The sequence below is a fragment of the Protopterus annectens genome, chromosome 17.part0, assembly GCF_019279795.1.
Source record: "Protopterus annectens isolate FY-2018-M chromosome 17.part0, PAN1.0, whole genome shotgun sequence".
Lineage (NCBI taxonomy): Eukaryota > Metazoa > Chordata > Ceratodontiformes > Protopteridae > Protopterus > Protopterus annectens.
In genome coordinates, this window is record NC_056751.1 from 60,998,065 (window position 1) to 61,013,555 (window position 15,491).

At 41.0% G+C, this 15,491-nt stretch overlaps 1 protein-coding gene across 1 annotated transcript in view; it reads right to left on the minus strand.

Moving 5' to 3' along the window:
- SARAF (store-operated calcium entry associated regulatory factor) overlaps positions 1-15,491 on the minus strand; it is a 475,866-nt gene that overhangs the window by 205,887 nt on the left and 254,488 nt on the right. The gene's annotated exons all lie outside the window — the stretch shown is intronic.

Below are 15,491 nucleotides of genomic sequence, written 5' to 3' on the forward strand. Positions count from 1 at the left end.
TCCACCGAGAACACCAGCACATTCAAGAAATAGTCTCAGAGAAAAAGAAACCCCCAAAGGGGATCAAAAATTGAGCTCTCCTAGAAGTCTGAATCAGAAATCTGAGGAGAAAACCTTTTAGTCCCTTTCATCCTCCTGTCCAGATTCAGAATCTTCAATCTCTTTAGGAAAGGAAAGTATCTGTCTTTAGTTTACCAGAAACTACCTTACAGGATCAATAGCCTAAACTAAACCCTGAGTCAGACCCAGTAAACTACTTAATTCTAAGAACATTTGAAGACTACATGCATACTTAGCTTTCTGCTTTTTTTATAGGAAGAATGGGGTCAACAGTGTTATTAGTGGCGGCAGCAGCTTCCCTAGAAAAGGGCACAACATTCTGAGAAAATATGGAAGCTTTCCCTGTTCCCTCTCCTAGGGCCGACAAACAGTGGCTCTCCCTTGCCCACTGAGGGAACCCCAACAGCCACAGAAGATGCTGCTAATCCCAAAGTCCATGGTGGCTGTAGAGGCTACAGCAGACAGATTTGAGGTAAAATATCAATGGTCTAAGCTACAACAAATGGCACAGAAGAGTCACCCACCAATGGCTAAGGCAAATTGCTAGCCTGTGTGACAAAGGCTATTTGCTTAACTTTTTATTTTTGTGGCTGAAAGAAGGACCAGCAGTTTGTTCCATAGTCAAGCTGAAAATGGAGCCTCTTTCCCATGGAAAACGAGCAGCAAATGTCATTAAAAATAAAGCCCCCCCCCTTCTCCAGACAAACAGAATAAAAAAAGCACTTTAAAACACTTTGCCAGCCTTACAACGTAAAATAAATACAATTTCTCCATAGAATAATGTTTTCAGTTACTTTAAAGAAGTTTTAAACCGACAGGAAAAAGGGTGCTTCTGTTTAAAAATACAGTACAGTCTTATGACAGTCTCTTAAAATCCAAACTCCTATCTTTAAAGTAACTTTCCTGAAGAGAAAAGCATAAATAATAAGCAAAATTATTAATTGGAAGGTTTACCCCCCCCCAAAGGAACTTATCTACCCATCAACAGAATAGCAGAAGCCAACTGTCTATTCTCAAAAGGCTCAGAAGAATCCACTCTTTGGTGACAGTAAAGCTCTGAAGGGCTTAGCAACGAAACTTGACTTTTAGTCAGCTCTGCTCGAGCTACCCGACAACTTGGGTGAGTGGAAGGTGCACTGAAGCTTTAGAAGCTGGCTGGCTGATGTATCATTGGCAGGTTAGAAGCCGTACAGCAAAGGCTACTGCAGCAGTGATCAATATGATGAACATCTAACATCCTTCTTATAGTGTGCTGTGAAAGCACTCAGGGAAGACAAAAGTAGCTGCTGCAGAAATATCATCTGGAGTATATTCCAGAAAACGGCAGTAGAGGTCGACACTGTTCCAGTAGCATCAGTCTTTGGTACCATATGATATGCCTTATATGCTTAAGCTGACAAAACTGAATGAAGTTAGATAATCAGCTATAATGGGTAAGTTACACATTTTGATCTAGTTTAGACTTAGTGAAAAGTACAAAAAGGTTGTCATCCCAGTCCAGGAATATCCATGCAAGACTGCAGAGTCTCTCCTTTGTTAGTAAAAATAAAGAAAGAATACAGACAGACCAATAATAAGAGCAGGCTCCCTGGTCACTCTGGGAATGAAATGAAAAAGGACGGTGGTTTGTCACAAAAGGTTTGGAGCTAGGAGATAAACCTGGTGAAGGTGACCACTGCCAAAAACAGCACTTTTCAGAATGAGTATTTAAGCTTTGCAGAAGAGGCCAGTTCAAACAAGAAGGGCATGTTTTTCTAAAATGAAATGTAAATCCTAAGGTGAAACCAGATCGCATTTGGGAGGTCTAATGGGGCAATGCCCATTAAAAAAAAAAAATTAAGGGATGTCAGAGAAAGACTATAACCCTGAATAGAAATTGGAAACAATTGCAAAGTGGACTGTGATGGATAAATAAAAAGTCCAAAAATCAAAGATCTTGGAAAGGTAGTCAAAGCCTGATGAGATGAGAGTAGAATGGAATTCAGGACCCTTTTTATAACTTTAGCAAAAAAAATATGCCTGTCTTTTTACATCTTGCATGTACACAAGGTTTCTGTGAAAAAAAAAGGCATTTATTCCATGTTATTGGAAAGGAATTACTGGTAAATAACAGAATGGAGGGGGGTAGCCAAGCTACAAGGAGGACTCTAGCTTTGTGAAGTTTGCTTTTTTGAACAATCCTCACCATCAGGAGGGAAAAGGCATAAAGGGACATTACTGAATGATGCCGAGATTCAAAGACAATTACATAGCTGGTGTCATTCTAGGCAGATTTTGAATAGCTTGGGCTGGCAAGCTTCTTGCTTTGCAAGGGATGGTTTGCACCTCTCTTATCAAGGCTTTCACTGTCTGACTAAAGCCTTTGCTGCTCCTATAGTGATTTTTTGGATACGTCTATCTGATGGACAGTCCAATCTTGCAAATTCTAATTCTGAGCACACTAAAATGACTCTACTTAAAGCCAGGAGTCTAAACAAAAATGAGAGAACTTGCAGCCCTCCCGCAACTTGAACACATTCCGAAATGTGCAGTTACAAAGACAGTTTTAAAACAATTAAACACTCCCTCCATTCCTGGATTAAGTTCCTATCATATTTTCAGACCTACTAACAATTGTTAGGGGAGTATCAATATTTGTCATGGGCAATTTTTATGGAAGCATCAATATTTGTCAAGGATACAATCTTCTCATGACCGATTCCTCTGGATGCAAAACTTGAACTCTTAGATGTTCAAATCACCCTAAGCAAGATTAAGTAATACTTCATATCAAGCCATAGTACACCCTATATGCCCCTTCTGAGCACAACCATTTTAAAACCCAAGTTAAAATCCAATAAAATTCCCATTAAACCCATCTCCCTTCTTCTGAGGGACTTTAACTATCCATCAATAAAGTGACTGACTTACATCGACAATAGTCAGCAAGCCCATTGCTTCCTTGACATTATAAATGCACATTATAATATTATAACTGACATCATAAATCTTTGTATAGGCAGTTAACCATCCCATTAGAGGCTTAAATACCCTTGATCCTGTCCTCATTAACATGGCCAATTCTTCACAACTCCATATGTAGCACCTTTCCTCATATAATCAGACCATAAATCAGCGACCTTTTCTTTGAAAGCTGGTGGTACCTTGCAAGTAACTGTGTTTAGAGACTTCTCAGAAGCAAACATTCTTCAGTTACTTGACTGTAATCTTCCTCTGACAGATCTTACTGCTAAAGCTGCTGTGTCTCTGACTTCTTCTCCCACATAAGTAGCTACACTAATAAGGCAATCCCTAGATGCACCAAATACAATGTGAAATTCAAAACCAAATTCCTATGCTGGAATACATGCAAAGATAAATTATATAATAAAAGAAACTGCTTATAAAAGTTCTCATAGTGAAGAGCTTAAAGGAACCATTGGGAAGCTGAATGCTAAATATGAACTTAAAATGGCCAATGATGACAAAAATAACTACAAACATTTCTTTAACTATGCAAGGAAGTCAAGAACTAACACTTAATGTTTCAAACTAGTCCACAATAATATTGCCCAATCTGACCAAAATGAAGCACCTTATATCCTACATGACAAATTTAGTGTAAATTTTACTCCACCTACAGTTGTAGCTACTCCATAGACTCAACGGTCCTAATCACCCCCTTCAATTACTATTGAACAAGTCCTCTCAGCTCTCACTAAATCTGCACACACCTCAACCAGGTGCCCTGATAACATACCATGTTGCCTTATTACCAGTGCCAAAAATGGCCTACATGAACTACTTAACCTCTTTAAGTCTCTCCATCGGTTACATTCCCAAAGTCTAGACAACAGCCAATGTAGTGGCATTAAAGAAGGGTGACCCACCTATAGGCCCACTAGTCTCACTAGCCTCATATGTAAAGTTATGGAGAATGTTGTTTCAGACTTCATTAATCTGGGCTTTAAAAATCACCAAATTCTAAACTCCCATCAATGTAGCTTTGTCAATATCACTGAAACAGTGGACTGGACAGTAGTTATGCAATGCATACAGTTTATCTGGACCTAGTCAAGAGCTTTGACGCTAATCCCCATGCGGGCATCACTGACAGACTTTTCAATCTGAATACAAATGCATGTATAGTGTGATGGATAGCAAACTGGTTATCTGACAGAACCCATGTGGTTAACCACAGATGTAATTTCAAAAAGCATAAAATGTTGCCAGTGTGTACCACAGGCTTCAGTGCTGGGCCAACTATCTCACATTTACTTTTCAGACCTTCAGGCCAACACACCTGGCCTATGTTTATCCACGTTTTAACAGCAACACTAGTTTACAGTGGTTTGTAATCTTTCACTTACTCACAATTGTTCCAATATGGGTTACATTATGTTAATAAATGGTGCAAGGAAATGGTCTCAAACTAAATGTGATAAAATATACAACAGTTCATTTTGGTAAACAAAATATTTCCACATCATACCATATAAGCGATAGATCCCTCCAATAAAATACTGTAGTAAAGGATCTAGACACTCTAGCTGATGATGCCACATATTTTGAGTATCATGTCTCCAAAGTAGCTCGGAATCTGATTCATCTAATTGTTAAAGGTATCTCTTCTAGATCAAGAGAAGTCTTAATTCCCCTTTGTTCATATCTCATCAGACCCATTACTGAATACAATGCCCCTTTTGGTATGTACATTTCTAAACCACTAGAGTTCTGAGAGATTTGTAATTAACTCATTCACTCCAAAGCAGCTCAGAGCATGCTAACTGCTCACTTCCACCATAGGAACAACAGTGCAGTCGGAGCTATTTTTCTGATAATCCATTTGTAACACCATACAGAAAAAAATGTTCATAACTCTAACCATAACAGCTAGACTAAAAATATAAATGTGAAAGTTGTTCAGCAGACACTGATCTTTCCAAAGGTGTAAATGTTGATAGTTTGCATCTAAATCATTATGAAATATTTGCCAGGGAATACTGATATTATGCATATTTTTTGCCCTTTTGGTAAAACAAATCACAATATTTCTATGGACATGCCATGTAGACCCCTACAATTTGTATTTAATTGCTTTGTATGAATGTCAGCTTTAAAAAGATACCTTAGTCAGTAATGTGTGATGCTCCGTTATCGAGATATTCACAGAAATATGATTACTATATTTCTCATAATCGGATAAGCAACAAAGCATATCATCTCATCACCTGTAACAGAGAAACACTACATATCAGTATAGAAGTCGTGCGGCTCAGTGTCAGCTTCAAAATGAGGTATTACCATGTTGACATGTTCCCTGACATTCATCAAAATATGAAAACCATCATAATTCTCATAACCTTAATCATAACCAAACTGTGATATGTGTGCACACCATACAGACACACTTTTCCATATTTTAATTACTAATACTGTATTCAAAATGAGGGAATACTTACCATGTTGACATGTTCACTGACAAAGTTATTTAGCAAAATATGAAAAAATATCATAATTCTCTTAACTTTAATCCTAAACAAACTGTGATGGGTACAGGTGTACACCATACATACATGGTGCTTTTTCCATCTTATAATTACAAAAAATGTCTTCATGATGAGGTACTCCTTGGAATGTTAACATGTTCCCTGATAAAGTCAGTTACCAAAATATGAAAAAATATTGTAAGTCTCATACTGCATACAGACAGTTATTTTAGCATCGTAACATGAGGTTTTAGTCACCATGTTGACAAGTTCCTTAGCAGACTTTTACAACTAAATATGAAAAATATCAGTGGCATTCAATGTCCCACACCTGTGCTTGCAATGTGATAATGACTTTTACTAATGGGAATAACAGTGACAGCTGCCAATTATTTTACCTGACAAGTGATAACTATACTCAGTGTTACACTGTAACTGTACAAATAATGCGATAATGGCCTGCATGTCTTTACTGCAAGATTCTGCATGCCATTACAAAGGTGATAATTGCTCCACATAACCTTCTGAGCAAACATTCATTACATTCATGGTCCAAGTATTCTATAAGACTGAGTTATTACCATCAGTCAGGAAAAGCCAGGAGTAGTACTATAAAGGTGTATAACATTTATATATTAGGTTCATAGGCAAGTACTAGGCTATCTGCCCAAGGGCATTTATAAGCCTAGCCAGAATGTGTTGGCTTTCGCTACCCCCTTAGATTAGTTCCCTGTGCTCCTGTCCAACAGAGCCAATAGTTCCCTGCGCCACTGTCCAGCAGAGCCACTGCAGTGATCCCCGGGGTAAATTTTCTGTTTCCCATCCACCCGTCAAGGTTTCTCTTGAAGAGTGTTAGTGAAAGTCTCTGCCTGACATATATTGGAATCCTGTTCCAAAGTATGGGGAGTCTCTGGGACAGGAATATATCCCTCCAGCATGTCCTATTTATCGTTGTGGTTAGGTTTATATCACTAGAGCATGTTGCTCTCTGGGATTTGTTTTTTTTTTTTTTTTTTTTTTTGGTGGAGCATGTCCATCAATTCTGGGTTGGACATGGCCTTGTATGTCAGGCAGAGATCACCTCTGAGTAAGCGGTATGCAACAGAGTACAGCTGGATCGGGCTGCATAGGGCATCTGTTTGAGGCCAGTAATCCTCTTGGTGAGGTACTTTTGTGATCTTTCCAGCTGTTGCAGGTGTCTTGTAAGGTACATCCCAAATGGGGCATTGTATTCTATGATGGGTCTAATGAGTGATGAGTAGAGAGGCACAATAACCTCTTTTGTTCTAGATGCGAACCCTTTTGTGATTAGGTGGGCCACATAGAAAGATTTTCTAACCACCTTGGCAATATGATTATCAAAGGAGAGATTACTATCTACTTGGGTCCCCAGATGCCTTATTACATTTTCTGTATTTAGGGGAATACCACCTATGTGGTAGTTAGTGGGTATTACCTAGCCATTCTTGTCATCTAAATTCTACACGACTGACAAAATCAACAACAAAAAAATTATTACAGGATGGTTATTCACATATTCTCTTATACGTGGTAGCACTCTCTCTCTCTCTCATTATATATATATATATATATATATATATATATATATATATATATATATATATATATATATATATACACACACACACACATATATTTATATATATATATATATATATATATATATATATATATATATATATATATATATATATATATATATATAAAAATGTGTGTGTGTGTGTATTTATACACACACACGTATACAGGAAGAAAAAAATATTGTTTGAAATTACCCCTTCAGCAGTCTGTCCAAGTATGCACAAGCACCAAAATGAAACATCTCCCCAGTGACTCCTTCAGCAGTCTGCCCTAATATGCACAAGTACCAGAATGCAAGATTTCAATCGACAACCCCTTCAACAAATATTTCCCCCAATGCATTTTCAATCACTGGAATAGGTCATAACCAAAAATACATACAATGACTACTGCAAACTGGACTACCCCAATTCAACTGTGGGGTCTGACAATGGCCTTTTTGTAAAGACATAGATCTCCCCTCAAAAGCCTGTACGCAAAATGACATAAATTTGCCTTCCTGATTTCTCTTTCAGCAACATGACAGAGAATGAAATTGATGGCATCTATTATGACAGCGAAGCTTAAAAAAAAAAAAGGACAAACAAAAACATGAAAGCCATCTGATAAGAAGAGAAAAAAATATAAAGAAAATTATAAGTTGATATTACGATGATCTGCATGAGAAACGGGAGAAACATCACAAGTCTGAAGCTCTGGAGCCGTTATGATCGGTTTCTCTAGTGTTGGCAGCAACCTGCTGCATACAAGTACCTTTTATAATGTCAGCAGACCAGGAGGGCTGGAAGTGGTGAGAAACAGATGCGAATGTCACTTGGCAAAAAGGAAGAAGCAATTCCTGGCTGCTGAAGGTCAGCAACAGCAGCAAAACATCCACCTGCATGAGAAACAGGAGAAACATCGTAAGTCTGAAGCTCTGAGCCATTTTCAGTTTCTCTAGTGTTGGCAGAAATCTGCTGCATACAAGTACCCTTTATGATGTCAGCAGACAAGGAGGGCTGGAAGTGGTGAGAAACAGATGGGACTGTCACTTGGCAAAAGAAAGAAGTGATTCCTGGCTTCTGAAAGTCAGCAGCAGCAAAACATCGATCATCCAAAGAAACAGATGGAACAACGCAAGACTGAATTATGGAGCCATTTTATAACGGTTTTGCAAGCAGGAACAGAAATTTGTTGCAGGCAGTTTTCTTTGGAGATGACAGCTGGCAATGAAGGCTGGGAAATACTAAAAGGATATGGATCTGTCACTGTACAAGAAGTGAAAGCAGCATCTGGTTTCTGAGAGACAGCAACAGTAAAAAAGCATCTGTCTGTGGGCTGCAAAGTGATTGACTGAGTTATAGCTGCAGCCCTTGCGAAAGAAGGAAGTTTGCCACTGTCCATGGTGTCGGCCTGGCTTGATAAAGTGGAAGCTTGTGATGAAGCATCCCCAATAAATAAATCATCTGTAGATGTCGATGCCGGTCTTGAAGAGTTAACAGAACAATCAGCAAATTCAGGAGACATTGCATGGCATTTTTTTTCTTACCATAACTGATGTACAATAAGAACAGAGTAAATAGAGCCAGAAAATGCTTCATCATAGACTTTTTAAGCCGTGTGATCTCTTCTCGCTTAGAGTATTACATTAAGCTGAACTAGAAATCTGCAGTACAGTTTCTCTCACTTGTGGAAGGCAGTTGGGGGTAACAGCTTACAATTTGTACCTTCTCATGGCGCTCTTGGGTTTAAGCACACAGGCACCATGAGAAGGTACTCTGGGTTAATGAGTTAAAAGAGATCAGTGTCACCAAGACCCTCAGTTATAGCAGCAAACTGACAACCCTTCTGTAGTCGGTCTACTATAGACTCCTCTGTGGGGATCTGTGTCTAGCCTTTTGAGCCATGAAAGAATCTACCCTCCTTGACCTCTTATTCTTTCATAGAACAAATGGTTCCTAAAGTACCCAGTCAAAGGAATAAACTTTTACAACAAATAAATAAGACATGTTGGCATGATAGCTTCATATCCCAAAGTGCCCCACACCTCTGGATTCATATTCAAGTGTGTCCCCTACCTCTGCAACAGACTTGCACTACATGTCAATCAGGGAAACACCTTTGACATCGTCAAGGTATGCAAACGTAATTGGATGGGCAGTTTCAAATTTTCCACCGTTTTATCTTGTGTTGCACTCCTTGAAGCTGGAAGGAACGTGTGAATATGGTTTACTGGTTAGGTTTGTAACTGTCTGTAGACTGACTAATTAGTACTTGGTTATGAACCTGTGAATCTAATGGCCTGATTCAGTACTACTTCTCTAATCACCTGAGGTATACAAGAGGGGTTTGTGTGCAAGGTAAAGTACAGTTTTGTACCTACCATAAATGTAGATGTTCGAGTGTAGACACTGCTGCAGTCATTACACTTGGGTTATCCTGCCGTCAGGCGGTCCCTAGTTGGCCTGAGTTCCAAAGTCTTGGTCCGGTGTCGGTTACTGTCGCTTCTTCCCTGATGTCAGTGCGCCAGGGGGATATAAGATGCAGTCAAAGCCATTTTCTTCAGTTTTTCTTGCCCCAGATGTCAGGTGCCCCCAAACAGGTAGGCCTTTCAAACTGCTAGTAAAATATATACATAATAGAAAAGCAAATAAACATTTAATTACCAGCAAATACTCCCTTTAGGAAAGAAGGGTAGAATACCTAGGTATGTACCAGAAAGTAAGAAGAGAAGGAGGGAGGGTAACCTGGACTGCAGCAGTGTCTACACTTGAACATCTACATTTATGGTAGGTACAAAACTGTACTATGTTCGTGTGACACTGTTGCAGTCATTACACTTGGGTGGATTCCCAAAGCAGAGGTAGGGCGGATGGATCTATAAGGCATTAGGGGTGGCTACAAGGCCCTGCAGCACAGCAGTGGCAAAGCCTGCTCTGGATATGGAATATAAAGGCAAATGGTAATGTTTGGTGAAGGTATGTACAGAACTCCATGTTGCTGCTTCTAAAATAGCCTTGGTAGGCACTCCCCTGAGGTATGCAGTTGAAGTGGCTGTTGCCCTGGTGGAGTGAGATCTAATGCTGCTACGTACAGGTCTCCCATGGTGTGCATAGCAAAAACGTATACAGTGAGCTATCCACTTTGAAATAGTCTGCTTTGAAATGGCTTTTCCCTGTGCTCCTGCAGCGTATGCTACCAATAATTGCTCAGATTTTCTGAAAGCTTTGGTTTTGTCCAAGTAGAAGCGTAATTGTCTGTGAATGTCCAAGGAATGTAGTAGTCTCTCCCCTTTGTTCTGTGGTTTTGGATAAAAGGTTGGCAAGTGAATAGTTTGGTTTAGAGCCACACTTGATACTACCTTTGGCATAAATGTAGGGTTAGTTCTTAAGGCTACCCTGTCCTGGTGGAAGATGAGGAAAGGTTCCACTGCCATTAGAGCCTGTAATTCTGAAACTCTTCTTGCTAGTTAATGCCAGTAGCAGAGCAGCCTTCCAAGAGAGGTATTTTAATTCTGCTGTGTTAGCTGGCTCAAAAGGAGGTAAAGTTAATTTTTCCAAAACAAAGATGAGGTCCCAAGTTGATACAGGTGCTCTACAGGTTTTTCTCATGTTTTTTGCCCCTCTAAGGTACTGTTTGAGCAAATGATATGAAAAAAATTGGTGGATCCGTGTTGTAATGAGCAGAAATGGCTGAGGCATGAATCTTGATGGATGAAAAAAGAGAGGCCCTTGTCCAGCATCTCAGTTAAGTATTGAAGTATCTGAGGAATGTTTGGGACAAGAGAGTCAAGGCTGTGTGCTTGGTTCCAGGCACAGAATCTCTTCCATTTATCCGAGCAGGCTTTCCTGGTGCTAGGCCTTCTGGCCTCCAGAATGACATCCATAACAGCTTTGGAGAGAGGCAATGCTTGCTTGGTTAAGGAATTTTCCATGCAGCTAGATTTAAGGTCTTTAGCTGGCTGTGAAGTAACTGATTGTTGTGTTGTGTTAACAGCTGTGGGATTTGTGACAAAATCCAGGGTGGTTCATGTGCTAAGTTCTTTAAGATTGGATACCAGCGCTGGCGTGGCCAGTCTGGTGCAATCAGGATCATCTTTGGCTCTTCCTGCCTGGCTATTATGAGTACCTTTGGAAGGAGAGGTAAAGGAGGGAAAGCGTATACTTGCAGGTTTTTCCAGCTGAATGAGAGGGCATCCACTTTCCATGCTTGTGGATGGTAGCTCCTTGTGCAGAATTTCTGTAGATGGCAGTTCATTGAGGATGCAAACAGATCTATGTCCGTTTTCCCCCATTTTTGTGCTATCATTCTGAAAATTTGTGGACTCAATTGCCATTCGTGAGGATCCATGATGTTTCTGCTTAAGTAGTCTGCCAGTGTGTTTTTCTCTCCTGGCAGGAATTGTGCATGCAGATGAACTTGGTAGTTTAAAGCTGTGTTCCACAAGGTCATGGCTTGTCTGCAGAGGGGGTAAGAGTGTGTTCCCCCCTTGCTTGTTTATGTACCACATAACTGTGGCGTTGTCCGTCTTCAGTAGTAGTTGTCCTGGATGTAGCAGGTCCTTGAAAGCTATATTTGCATTTTGTTCAGCTAGCATCTCTTTTTGATTGATGTGGAGGTGTCTTTGTTCTGTGGGCCACTCGCCCTGAATACATTTTCCTGCCATGTGTGCTCCCCAGGCGTAATCCGATGCATCTGTTGTCAGTGTTTGCCTGGCTGTGGGTTGAGTAAAAGGCCATCACTTGTTGAGGTGACAAGCTTGTGCCCACCATTGAAACTCCTGTTGAAGGCAAGGAATTAGTGGTATAACTGTTTCCAGACCTTGACAGTGTTGAGATCATACACTCTTTAGGTACCATTGTAGTTTCCTCATATGCAATCTGGCATATGGAATTAGTAGTATGCAAGATGCCATGTAGCCAAAGGCCTGCAGAATTTTTCTTGCAGGGAGTTGGGTCTTTGTTGCCATTAAATGAAAATATTGAGTCAGTTGCCCTTGCTTGTCTGGCGTGAGACAATCCATCTGGGCCGTTGTGTTTAAGCTGGCACCCAGGAATATTGTCTGTTGTGAGGGCACTAGTTTTGATTTCTTTTCGTTTACTGAGTACCCCAGGCAACTTAACTTTTTTACGTACGCCAGATGCTTTAGAAGAAAGTCCTTGCTCTGTGCTTGGATTAGGCAGTCGTCCAGGTATGGGTAAATTTGAATTCCTTTTTGCCTGCAAAATGCAATTACTGGTGCCAGGCACTTTGTGAAAACTCTGAGCGCAGTAGATAAGCCAAAGGGCAGTGCAATTGATAGTGCATTGAACCAGCTAGAAATCTGAGGCATCTTCTGCAGTTTTGTCTGATAGGGACATGCAGGCATGCCTCTGAGGTCCAAAGTCACAAGCCAAGCTTTCTTGCCCAGCATGGGAAGAAGCTGTAGTGTAAACATTTTGAATTTCGGAATATCCAGGTAAGTGTTCAGAGAAGAAAGGTCCAGAATGGGTCTCCAGGCTTTACCTTTTCTGGGAACCAGAAAGAGTCTTGAGTAAAATCCTTGGCCTTGCTCTTGTGGTGGTACCATCTGAATAGCTCTCGTATCCATGAGTGCTGTAATTTGTTTTTGAGCCTCTGCCCATTGATTTGGTGGCAGATTTGGCATTCCTTTTAATCTTGGAAGAGTGTGGTAGTGAAACCTGTAACCCTGAGATATGATGTTGAGAACCCATTTGTCTTTGGTGATGCAATGCCAATTGTGATAGAAAAGAGCCAGTTTTCCTCCTAAGGGAGCTGCCAAGAGAGAGCTGCTTGGCAACCGTAGTGTGAAGTCATTGAGACCGTTTTTTATAAGGTTGGGGCCCATCTTCCCCATCTTTCTGGCCCGGTGTACCCCATTGTCGAGGTCTGTAAGGGCCTTGTGTCTGACCTCTACCTCTTGGACGTAGATATCTGCCCCTTTGAGGACTGTCTGTGACTGGAAAGGACCAATTTTTTGTTGGCCAATTTCTGCTAAAACGAGATTGAACCTATAAGAAATCTTTGATCGTTTACATAGATTTTGCCTTATCCTCCATCTTTTTTAATACCTCCTCTGCCTTGACTCCAAACAACACATCCCGCTGTAAAGGTGCATCCAGTAATTTGACTTTAACATGATCTGGTAGCGTATGTTCTTTTAACCAAGCATGCCTTCTAATGACAGAGCCTGTAACTGCTGGTCTACAGGAGGCCTCTAAGGAATCAAAATTACATTGCAAAGTATGTTTTATCACTTGTTCAGCTGCATGCAATAAATCCTGCATTTCTTTCAAATTAGGAGGATCTGTATCTGGAAGCATCTTTTGTTTCAACTGAGACATTAAAAATTGCTGATATTTTAGCATATGAAACTAGCAATTCAAGGCTCTGATGGCTAAAGTTGCAGATGTATAAACTTTCTTACCCCATCTTTCTAATGCTCTGGAATCTCTGTCAGAGGGGACTGGGTTTTTAGCTGATGAGGCCTTAATCCCTTTGGGTCACTGGGAAATAGTTTCGGGGTATGCAACAGGGCTTTTGTATAGAAATTTGAGAGAGTCAGGGACTCTAATATCTATCAGGCTTAACTGGGGCTGGTGGTAAGGAGTCAGGGTTTAAGCTGGATTCAGTATATACATCATCCACAATATCTAACACAGGCAGAATAGCAAGGGGTCTGTGTTGAGGCAATAAGAGGAAATCCCTAAGCCTTTTCTTGGATTCTGAATAATCCTGGCCTTCCCAGTGGAAATGCTCCCTCATGGTATGTAAGGTCTCCCCAAAGGAGTAGTCCTCAGGCGGAGAGGCTGATGTAATCGATTCTTCAGCATCTGAATCCTCATAAGGTGGTAAGGAATACCCTAGGTCTGAGGATGAGTCCGAGGAAATGGACACCTGGTCTGAAGATTCATAGTCTGCATCTTGTCTGGGCCTTTTATCTGGAGGGGGTTGGGACCCTCTGATCAGGGTGATAAGGTCTTCGGCCATTTTTAGCATTTGTATCTTAGGCATGGAAGCCTGCCCTGGAGATTGATGTGTCTGTTTCTTTGCTTTTAAGGGAGGCTTAGATTTAACAGAGGGTTTTAATAGTTAATTGGGTAGGTCTGAAAACACCCTCTGTAGCCGTGGATTGTTCAGCTACTTCGGTTCCCTCTGTAGGATTAAGTTCGGTTATCTGAATAACTAGAGCATCTGAAGGCCCAGCCAGCTCCACGTGGGAGTCTGAGGCGGTCTGTGGTTCTGTAGAAGAGGTAGTCAGGGGCTGCGTAGGCACCTCGCTGAAAACCGGAGAACCGGCAACCGGCCTAGAAGAGGCCTCGTTGCCAATCTTGGGCCTCGGATGCCTGTCCTTGCGCTTTTTATGGATTCCGGTCGTTGGAAGTTCCGACAGCATGGTGTAATTAAAATTTTTGCCAAAATAAAGTCAGGCAAAATCAAACCGACATATAATAGTGCGCTTGTTAAACCTAGAAAAAAACAGACAACCAGTGACGTCGTGGTCTGGGTCTAGGCATGGGATACAGTAGGAGTGGAAATCCTTATGAGGTATTTACTTCCCACAAGAAATACAATTATTAACTTTTACTGACATCGGTCTGAGGCAAGAAAAAGTTTCCCCAATGGGGTACTTAGCTTTTTAGAAGACTTCGGTTCTGAATTCATAGTGAAAATCTCAGCAGTCGGCCGACCGGCACTGGCGAACTGCTTCTGCTTCGGGCACTGCGCAGCAAGAACGACTGAAGAAAATGGCGTCGACTGCATCCTATATCCCCCTGGCGCACTGACATCAGAGAAGAAGCAACAGCAACAGACGCCAGACCAAGACTTTGGAACTCAGGCCAACTAGGGACCGCCTGATGGCAGGATAACCCAAGTGTAATGACTGCAGCAGTGTCACATAATGAACATCACTATCTTTCTGGAAAATGAGAAGGGGTTTTTGCATATCAAGGCCTAGGGATCAGAGATCTCCCAGGTGATTTCACTGCTATTAAAACTGAAAATTTTCTCTTGGAAAACAGTAATGAAGCAGAAGCAGACAGTTCAAAACAGGATAAAGTAGTTTTTTGCAGCATGGAGTTTAGGTCTCTGGCTGGAGCCAGGGTCAGTCTTAGAGTAAACATAAAGAACGCTCTTCAAGAACTGCTTGACAGAGGTTTGGATATTGGGGGGGGGGGGGGGGGGGCAGGGTTCTAACAGCAGGCAAGCAAAAATGGCCAAAAGTTGCACCTTTACTGACGTGTATGCTAGGCCAGAGGAGAACTGCTCTGAGAGGCATTGGATAACCATATCTATCTGTCTGGCATATATGCTCCTGCTTTGAAATAAGAGAAAAAGGATGAGGAATCTTTTCCATTACGTTAGGAATTATTTCCCTTG